At 33.0% G+C, this 11233-nt stretch overlaps 1 long non-coding RNA gene across 2 annotated transcripts; it reads right to left on the minus strand.

Annotated features, from left to right (window-relative positions):
- Window positions 1-708: 708 nt before the first annotated feature.
- Window positions 709-8952, minus strand: LOC133818694 (uncharacterized). 2 transcript variants are annotated; one of them, XR_009886037.1, is made up of 5 exons: window positions 8124-8952; window positions 5481-5529; window positions 4152-4258; window positions 1704-2164; window positions 709-1621 (listed from the first exon to the last, which is right to left on the minus strand). It is a non-coding gene; the product is annotated as an uncharacterized LOC133818694 (long non-coding RNA). The 2 variants fall into 2 exon arrangements; XR_009886038.1 differs by lacking the exon at window positions 4152-4258 and having other exon boundaries at window positions 8124-8951.
- Between the last annotated feature and the right edge of the window lie 2281 nt (window positions 8953-11233).

Raw genomic sequence — 11233 nt, forward strand, 5'->3', positions numbered from 1 at the left:
AAGTTGCCCGGTATTTCAATTCTAAAGTGCGTGAAAGGAAATTCAATGTCAGAGATTTAGTACTTCGAAGAGTTTTCCTAAACACCCACGACCAGGTTGTTGGAGTACTCAGACCAAATTGGGAAGGACCGTACCAGATTGAAGAAGTCCTCCATCCAGGCACCTATAAACTTGCTCGCTTAAATGGAGATCTTATTCCTCGCTATTGGAATGGAGAACACCTGCGCAAGTACTATCAATGAACAATTCTTCTTAAAGAATTGGCTTGTATTAATTTTACTTTTTATAAGTTGTGAAAAAGGGTTGGTCATTTATTTGACTAATCGCTTATAAGTGTAAGATCTTATTGATCACTCGTACAAACACGTTTTGTCCATTTATTACGAGAATATAAGGGACTGTGCACAACCATTCATTCTTGCCAATTATTGTATTTATTACAAGTATTTGCTCATTACATGTATTGTTTTGTTGTATTATCGTTTTAATTCCTTTGCTCCAAGCAGTAATGTTTGAACAGGTTTTGGTCAAGGCAAGTGACTAAGGACCTAAAGCTCCTCAATCACTTGGGGGGCATATAAGGCATCTAGTAAGCAAAGCATATCGAAAGGTATGTAAACACATGAGCAAAATAAGTGAAAGCATGCTAAGGTACTTAAAGTATTTTTCAAAATTTTGTTATTTTGTTAAATCAAACCAAAGTACTATGCTAAGTTCGATCATGCGAACAGATATTATAATAACATAAAAATATTATAATATCAAAATGAATTCTTTTACACCACGAGCAGTTACTGCTCGGATGTAATTGTTTAATAAAAAGAGAAAAGTTGCCCGTGCAGCAATAAAAGTTAAAACATAAAATTATTTTTACATCATGACCCATAGGTCATATAATTCTAAAATAAAAATATAAAATTATGAAGTAGTCAGGGGGTCCTGTGGCGATTTCTGTTGCTACTGATTGACTGTATATCCAGCCTCTTCTCGGGCGCCCTCGATACCGGTTGCTAAAGAAATCTCTGGAGACCGTGGAATTGTTTCTTCTTCCAGACGAGCAACACACCTAGCCAGCTCCGCCTCCCTGATATGGTTTAGAAGATAAGAGAAATTAGCATTGGGGTTGTTTTTCCAGAACAAGTAAAAGCACTCAAACGCCGCCCCTTTGTAGTCTTCAAGATTGCGGACATTCTCTTCCTCCAATGCAGTAACATCTTTGCGGCTTATCTCCAACTTAGCTTGAAGCTTGTGGGCTTCCCAGTAATTTATGATCGAGGCCTCCTTGTACTGCTCCTTAGATGCAGTGACTTGGCAATACTCGCCTCCTTCTTTTTCAACTCTTCTTCAAGAGAAGCGAGTTTGGCCTCGGTCACTTGCAACGCCTCAAGGTGCTTCGCCTCAGCTTCCTTAAGGGCCTCGGTGTGCTTCGCCTCGGCTTCCTTAAGAGCCTCAGAATGCTTCACCTCAACTACCTTCAGCTGCTCGGCATGAGTAGCTTCAATCGCCTTGAGTTTCTCAGCATATCGAGCCTCAGCAGCACTAAGCTATCGCCAAGTCTCTTTTCGAATTGAGCGGTCAGCATCGTCGAGTATCGCCAGCCAGAAGTCATGGTAAGAACTCCCTACAATCAGAAAGAGATAAAGTTGTTAGTAGAGGCTAATTGGCGAGAAAATTCATAAAGTACAATAAAGAAAGCAACTTACAGCAAGCACTTCGTTCAGTGCGCGGTTGAAGACTTGATCAACCGCCATGGAGCCAGTCTCCTGAATCGCCTCCCAGCTGCAACGGTGCTTTGTTATTCTGGACAGCCTATCTTTGGCAGAATTGAGCACCACACCCGTGAGGTCGTCTCCCGAGGCTTCTTCTCGACGACCAGCTGACTATTGGACGGTGGACGTTGGAGGTGTAAGGTCGGCTGGAGCTGGAGGAGGAGTCTGTCCGACCGGAGAAGGGGGATATAGATTTATAGGAGGCAACGAAGTTGCATCTCTGGCAGGAGCTAGTGGAGGAGTTATCTCCTTTGTGGGAGTAGGCGCAGGAGGATCGTATGTTCAAGATTTCTTCACAGGGGGATTGCTGCAGCCCTCCCTAGACTGGCGCTTGTGGGACTTTTTCTTGTTCGCCTATTTGGCGTACAAGTGAAAGGCTCGTTCTGCAGGCATGTCTGCAAAGAAGAAACAAGCGAACAATCAGGCAATATAATAAAAAGAGCTTGCTAAGTTTAGGAAACAAGGGCAAAGAAATTAAAAGTATAATTCCCAAGCTATAATTACTGGTCGCTACACTATTTACTTTACTAGTGCTACACTCACTCTCTGGCCTGAAGAAGTCTGAATTTAAAGCAGGTGTGTATTTAAAGTTGCCATCCCCGTCGAAAAGGTGACAGGGAATAGGCAGACTATCTAAAAGCAAAAAATCTGTACCGTTCTCATCTGATGACTCAAGAGTAGGCTCTGAGGCCTTCTTCTTGCCCTTCCCTGGAGGGGTCGGTGCAGCAGCAGGTCGCGGGGCGCCGGTTGGTTCGTTAATGGTCACCCTTGTTGCCCTCCTCGGTGGAGGTTGTGACACGTCTTGTTGTTGCTCGGGGACTTCAGTGCTGGTGGCACTCCCCGCGGTAGATTCCCTCACATCCTGATGAGGTGCTAGAAGGCCAACCAGCCTCAGATTAGCCTCTGTGACCAGCTGTTTAACGCTTTTCTCTATGTCGGTCATGCTGGCCAAGAGGGCTGATCGGACTTCCATGTCTGGAGTAGGAGCTGGCCATAGCCATGGGCCTGAAATGCACTAAATCTCTAAGGGAAATGCAGGAAGAATCAAAGGAAAATAATAAACGACCAGGGGTGCAAAGATATTACCTCCTTGTATGAAGGCCAGGTTGTTAGCGACCATGTCGGTAGTTAGAAAGTACTCCAGGTGGTACTTCCCCACGTTGGATATGAAAGTAGTATCACTCAGGAAAAGTGCGGGTCGTTTCCTGGTGGCAGAAATGGAAGAACCCTGTGTTTTCTTGTTTGGGGTTGGATTTTAGGTCGAACGGGTAGTTGACCTCATGTGGCGTGGGGACGGCCACTTCTTATGACTATAAAGGATATAGAATGCAGAGAGAATTCTATATCCATTTAGGGTTATTTGGAAAGGAGTGACCCTAAAATAATTGGTCACTCCTTGGAAGAAAGGATGAAGAGGCAGGATCGCTCCTGCCTCGATGTGATACCTCGACCAGGCGCTATACGCGCTTCCAGGTAGATTCGCCCGTTGGTCTCTGGTGGGTTGGACTAGGGTCACCCTAGGAAGTCTGTACTTCTTGATATAATTGGCAATCATCCTAATCGTTACTCGACTAGGAGGGGCGATGTACCATTCGACATCTGGTCGAATGATGTTTCTAAGTTGGGCTTGAGCTTGGATTCCTGGCTCAGGAGTACTCTCAGCTCTTCTGCTGGTCGAGGGAATTTCCGCATGAGGGGCAGGCTGGTTTGCAGAAGGTTTTGATAGTTTCTTTTTCTGGGCAGTGGATTTTACTCTACCCATGGCTGAAGGGCTTGAGTGAGGTCTGTTAGGTGGAATTCGAGAAAAAAGGATGTCTAGAATGAGTAATGACGGTTGTTCTTCGTCCACGAGCAGTTGAGCGAGCAGGTCGTCGTCAATTGGTCTCTCACCTCCCCACGGATCTTGCATGAAAATTTGCAAACAGAGAAGGGGAGTGAGAACTTGGAGCCTAAAAACTTGTGTTGAAAGTGGGAATAACGTTGCTCGCTTATAGAAGTTAAGCTTTTATACGGCCAGCAACATTCTAGCAAAAACACTAAGTTTCTTATGAGCAGTTTGAGAAACGAATTAAAAAGAGGAAGTAAAAAGTTTTTCAGAGAAAACTTTTTCGACTCTGAGAGGGCGGGAAAAACCCAGTTTTTCAACTAGCTTAAAAATCAAATTTTTACTTCGATTTTACGCCCTAAATCTACAATCTCGACTACCAAACTGACTCTTAACACCTATGAAACGTTATTTCACTACCCTATCAAACATCGATCAATATGCCCATTTACCCCAAGACAATTTCAATAAAAAAACATTCAAGAGCTCAAATACAAAACAGATAAAAAATGATCTTACATGGCAACTCAAACGACTGAAAGGTTCAGAAAACTTACTTAGATGAAAGGTGGAGTATGAACACAAAAGTTTTGAGCGTTTGAGCAAAAGTTCCTTAGATCAACAGCGAAAGCTTCTGGGTTGTTTGGCTCGGTTCTTCAGAGTTCTTGAAGAAGGAAAGAGAAGATAGATGAAAAGTAAAAAGTGAAAATGTGATTTTGGGGTATTATTTATAGTGATCGTGACGCCATAAAAGAGGTAATCATGAATTACCTTTTTCAAAATATGGGGAAGTGTAATAGCTGTCAAACAATTTTTTGGAAAACCGAAAAAACTTGAATGGACATGATTGGTTACTTTTTTCAATAAGGCATGGGCAGCTCTGACAAATTTGGTGGGGTAAGCAAAGAGTCAGTTTCCTAAATTTACTTTATGCTGGTCCTAATAAAGTAAACTTGGGGGAGGCAAATGTTTATCCAAAAACGGATGTTGATGACGTGGCAAGGATTTCTCACACGTGGAGAGTCAAAATAAGGCAATAATGTTCAATTATCGACCAGCTACACATTGCTTCGTCAAGTTTGACTATTAGATACGACTAGGCTGGTCGTATGATTCGGTTTATTTCTTTAAAAGATTATAATCTTTTAATAATTATATGGATTATTTCCTCTTTGTTGCCTTGATACACGGATATTAAGAATAGTTAAGGTTCATTGGCCCATATAACTCCCCTTGAGCCTATAATATGCATGAAATAGCTCAAGGAGAAGACTTTTGGACATTTTAATCTTTTTCCTGAATATTGAGAGAGAGAGAGAGGAAATAGTGCGATTATGCATTGTCTTGTTGTAATTCTCCCAATGTTTGTGAAACTCAAGAACCCTAGTTCTTTGATCATGGCATTGGAATTCAATATTAATAATAACACTAAGTGAACATAAGACTTTACCATTAATTGGGGCCAAACCACTATAAATCATCTGTGTCTATTCTTTACCATTTGATTAAACTCTTAGTTGTTATCTCATTTCTAATTGTATTCTTGACTCTGTGTTGTTGGCCAAATCAAATATCAACAAGTACAAAATATATACATTAAGTTCAGCAAAACAAAGATTTCAGCAAAAGTCATAATCATGAGGCTCAAACATAATAAAACTAAGCAATCTAGTAATCCACAAGTACGCAAGATTAAAGGAAGAGAAAAATATATTGATTCAAGGTACATTTTCTTTCAAGTCACCAAAATTGTTTATTTTATTTACTAATTCAACTTTAGGAATAAAACCTCTCAAACCCTGCAAAATAAGATTTAAGATTGGTACGAACAGACTAAAGAACAAAAGAAATGAAATAAAATCCACAACTTTATTCAAGGGACATACCTTCTCAATTATTTTGAGCCCATTCACATATGTTTTATCATCTCTTCATCTGGAATCAAAATTTGACACAGTAGAATTTATCAATGACCAAATATGTATGTCATTTTTACACCTCACATTAACCAATTCAAGCTTGAACAAACAATAATGTAGAAGAAAATAATAACTCAACAAAATAGAGTTATTTTACCACTTTTTATGTACTAATTGTTGCTTAATTCTTGAGTTTTTAATTGATTTATTAAGTTTTTAAGTAATTTTGAATTTATTAAGTTTATTTTAATTTTATAGATTTTTATGTATTTTTATTGTTATATTATTGTAAAATGTTATGGCTTAATTATTTAAAATTAATATTGTTAAGTTAGGAGTAAAAAGATGTAATATTGAGCTTAAATGTTAAATATAAATTAAGTTATAATTAATATTTTCAAAGAATTAATTTAATTTATTTTATAATTGAAAATATTTTATTATGATTTATTTTATATTTATTTTGTAGGGAAATTTTTATGCTTGAAAATAAAAAAGAAAAAATAAAATAAAAGTGATAATTTTGTGAGAAAGACAAAGAGATTGTAGCATTTTTCAAAGGCCCAAAAGCCATTCCCTTCCACCAGCCATTGGGCATGCCTCCAGGAGCCCAATCCGTGTCACTCCACCAGCCACTCCACTCTTTAGCATATATCATCATGCCATCACAAGCCAAGTGCATCAGCCGAATCATCCATTCCCCAACAGCAAGCATATATCACTCAGCTAGCTGCTCGTGCCTCCAACGCCAGCTGTCCCTCACATTCAGCAATTCCCAGCATCAATTCCTCTTCCATCTTCCAGCCCACGGCCAAGCTTCTCTCCCAGGCCCAATTCAGCTCCATGGCCCAAACCAAACCCACTTTGCCACAGCCACAAAAAGACCCAAAAATCATATTTTCATTCCCAATATTTTTCACTCAAATATCAATTCACTCTTTCCTATTTTTCTTACCTAAATAAACATTCCTAATTTATTTTTTTTACCCTAACTTTTCACTAATTTTTTACCCAACAAAACATTTCATCTTTCCAATACTCTTACACTTACTCTATTTATCCTACCAATTCCCAACACAATTAAATTAATCAATTTATTTATTTTAATTTGATTAATTTAATCTCCATATTTTGCCTATAAATAGAGCCTTGTAAGACCATTAGGGAAGCTCTTCTTCTTCATCTTTTCAACATCTTCTACACATATTTTTTTCTCTTTTCTCTACCATTTTCATCTTTTGAAGAGTATGTCAAGTATGTTATTTTGTAATATTTATTTCAATCTAGTTATGAACTTATAATCTTTTTCAAAAGTTATTAAGATGATAATGAAGCAAAATATAACTAGATAGTATTTTTTATTGTATGTTGATTTCCCATTTGTACAACATTGTTTATGGATTTTTCTATCAAAGATATGCATTTTCCATCTAGTGTTGATTGTTAAAGCATATTACACTTAGTTCTTCATTATGCAAAAATATGATATTTTTTGATTAAATATTTTTCATTAAATTGTTCACATCTAATTCTTAGAGCATAAATATCATATTTTGCCTAAACATAATCTCTTTGATTTTTTATAATTTCATTAGATTGTAACACAACTAATGCTTAGAAATTATATCTTATATAAGTGAAGAAAAATCTTACCTTTTTGAAAAAGTAACTTGTGCTTAATTAAGAAAATATATTTTGAAAAAAGTATAATGTAATCTATTTTAACTATATCTAAACTTGGGAATCAATATACTTATAAATAACTTGCATTTTGTGAACTTTAACATCTTAATAATCTTATTTTACATATCTCATTTAAAAACAATTTTTCTATTTAATCTTAAATCTTTTTATTACTTGTCTTTTATTTTTCTAAAACAAAATCTCATCAAATATTTGGAACTAGGTTAGAATATTCTTGCTTTGTTTGAAATAATTTCTTTTGATGTTAGTCAACTCCCATAGGTTCGACCTCGTACTTACATGAACATTATATTCCGAAACGATTCATGCACTTGCGAGTTTAAATATTAAAACAACCTCTTTTGGGACCGACAGAAAACTACAAAGCTACACTAACATTATCATTGAAACATATTTGAAAATAGATAGTGTGTCACGTCAATATTCTCAGAGAAATAAAAAACTATACTTGAACAAAATAAGAATCAAACCAGAAATAATATTTAATAAATAGTGTGATACTAAACAAGACCCAAAACAGAGAAATAAAAAAAAAATCATATCTAAAATAAAAATAATCAGAGTTATAAGCATAGACGACAGGGTTAACATATCCTTAGAGACACACTTGAAACTATGTCTGACTTAGAGTTTGGATTTCTAAGTATATGCCTAACTTAGAGTTGTAATTTCAAGAGTTACACCAAAATATACCAGTTTCTCAAATAAAATTTAAGAACACCCCACATAAAGCTCACCTTAACTAGTTTGAATGTAGTTTTATAATTTCACTTCTCAACATAGATTTCCAACACTCAAAAGTCATTTCTAAGCCATAAAAAAACATAGAAAAATATTTATTTTAGTTGAACTAAGTAGAAATTACTCATGACAAAGAAAACATAGATCAAAAGATAGTGAGTTTACCTTTATTAAGTTAAACGTATATTGCCCTCTAAGACTCCAACTTGAGTTCTACCTCTTGATAACATTTAGAGATGGCAAAGATAAATTGAGATGACTTTAACTTTTCAAAATAGGGTCTGGTCAAAGATTAGGGACAAAGAAATGTTTATGACCTGATTTGGTTAAAAGAGAATACTTAATATGCATATGGAATAAAAGTGAAAGCACCTGATAAAGAAATTGTGTGTAGATGAAAATGAAATCTTACCTATGTACAATAGTTCACTAATAATGAATGTTATTGTATTTATTCAAGTAAAATTCTGAATTATTGTACCTATTTATCCCGTTCACCAACTTATCCTGTCACAATAAAGCCTAATAATCTTTCACTTATCTTCAATCTAATATTTCAGCAGAAAGGATTTATACAAGCACAAAATAAAAAATAAAAATAGTAGTGTTATATAAACCAACAATAATCAAAATACAATAAAGTATCTGAACAAATTGCTTATCGAGTACAAAAAAAAAAATCATGAATCAATGTGAAGTCATAATGATTCTTTGACTTGTTTCAATGCTAACAAACTATTATTTTCACTGCAATACAAGAGTATATATATATATATATATATACTATAGAATTTCAGATTGTATATACCCATCGCCATCTCAGTTGTGCCTCCCGCACCAGCCACCTACAAGAGAAAAAGGAGACTCAGAGAGAGAGCTGATAGGTTAGATAGATGTGAGGGAGAGAGAGATGAGTGAGAAGATAAAGGGTGCGTCTGAGAGAAAGAGAAATGAGATAGGATAGATTTAGAAAATGAGAATACTAACTGAAATAATAAATTTTAAAATATTTGGCGCAATTATTTCATTTGCCGCCTATTAATTCATTTGCCTCAAAATATATATTTCTTTTTTATGTAATTATTTTTTTGTTTTAAAAAAACACGTATTCTTATTTATAAAAATTATAATTTTTTTTATTTGAGTTAACTTTTTCTCTTGTATTATTAATATAATATATATTATTAATTAAAAGTATAATATTATAAAAATTATAAATATTTTCTTGTTTATAAAAATTAAATTAATTTTTTTATAACAAATAATTTATCAATTTATTTATATTTTAAAAATTATAATATATGTAATATTAATAAGTATATATATTTGTTTATATATTTTATTTATATATTTCATTCTCAAATAATTATATATATGTATTGTTTAAATAAATCAATATATTTTAAAATTCAAATAATATAAAACAAATTAGAGTATCTTTAATAATGTATTTTTATAATGACATGGTAGGTCGATTCTACACAACCGACCTACCATGTCACATGATAGGTCCATTCTCACACAACCAATCTATCATGTCACATGAGAAGTCATTTCCCAAACAACCGACCTACCATGTCATCTAAAAAATTATTAAAGAGATACTCTAAATTATTTTATAAAGTTTTTTATTTTAAATTATAAATAATATTAAATTAAAATATTTTCATGTTTATAAAATTTATATTATTTTTTTAATTACAAATAATTTATTAATTTATTTATATTTCAAAAATTATAATATATGTAATATTAATAAGTATATATATTTTTTATACTTATTTCATACCCAAATAAACTATATATATGTATTGTTTAAATAAATAAATATATTTTAAAATTTTAATAATATAAAACAAATTAGAGTATTTTTATAATGACATAGTAGATCAGTTTTACACAACCGACCTATCATGTCACATGATAGGTCTGTTCCCACACAACCGACCTACCATGTCTTCTAAAAATGTATTAAAGAAATACTCTAAATTATTTTATAAAGATTTTTATTTTAAATTACAAATACTATTAATTAATATATTTTCTTGTTTATAAAAAATAAATTAATTTTTTTTAATAACAAATAATTTATTAATTTATTTATATTTCAAAAATTATAATATATGTAATATTAATAAGTATATATATTTTTTATACTTCTTTCATACCCAAATAAATTATATATATATATATATGTATTGTTTAAATAAATCAATATATTTTAAGATTTCAATAATATAAAACAAATTATAGTATCTTTAATAATGTATTCTTATAATGATATGGTAGGTCGGTTCTACACAACCAACCTACCATGTCACAGGATAGGTCCATTCTCAAACAACTGACCTATCATGTCATCGAAAAAATTATTAAAAAGATACTCTAAATTATTTTATCAAGTTTTTATTTTAAATTATAAATACTATTAAATTAAAATATTTTCTTATTCATAAAAATTAAATTAATTTATTTAATTACAAATAATTCATTAATTTATGTATATTTTAAAAATTATAACATGTTAAATATTAATAAGTATATTTTTTTATAATTATTTCATACGAAAATAATTATATATATGTATTTTTAAATAAATTAATATATTTTAAAATTTCAATAATGTAAAAAAAAATTAGAGTATCTTTAATAATATATTTTTATAATGCCAAGGAACAGAACTAACATGTCCTTTAAATAAATATCAACACCCGAATGAGAAAATATCAGCATGCAAGCATTGCAATCAAAGAGACTACATTAAATGCAGGAACAATAATAACTACATTGTTCCCTAACTTTAATATGTCTCTCAAAGATAATCGCTTGACTGATGCTTTCAAAGTTGAAGTTCAATTGGCTGGAATTGATCAAGATCTTACTTCCATTGGAGTTACTCTTCACTACCAGATGGCATACAGACTCCAAGACCACGCTCTGGATCTTTTGTCGTTTAGCCTTTTGTTTTGGACAGAGAATCTTATCTCTTATCTTGTCTACTTTACTTTATGCTTTGGTCAGGGAATCTTATCCCTTATCCGCTCCCAACTATGGTTGGTTTTGACTAAGATGAGTTAAGTTTGTATGATGGAGTATATGGCTATATAAAGTCATCATCTCTCTTTGAGTAAGGCATAGAATAACGAAGTAATAAAATATCAGAGTGTTCATTATCAAAAATGCTCTTCTAAATCCTTCCTTCAAAGATTTATGAAGTAGAGATAGTATGCAATAGGGATCATATCTGAAGGCAACTATTGTTATAAGTTATTAGA

This window comes from Humulus lupulus, chromosome 2, assembly GCF_963169125.1.
Source record: "Humulus lupulus chromosome 2, drHumLupu1.1, whole genome shotgun sequence".
In the NCBI taxonomy this organism is placed as follows: Eukaryota; Viridiplantae; Streptophyta; class Magnoliopsida; order Rosales; family Cannabaceae; genus Humulus; species Humulus lupulus.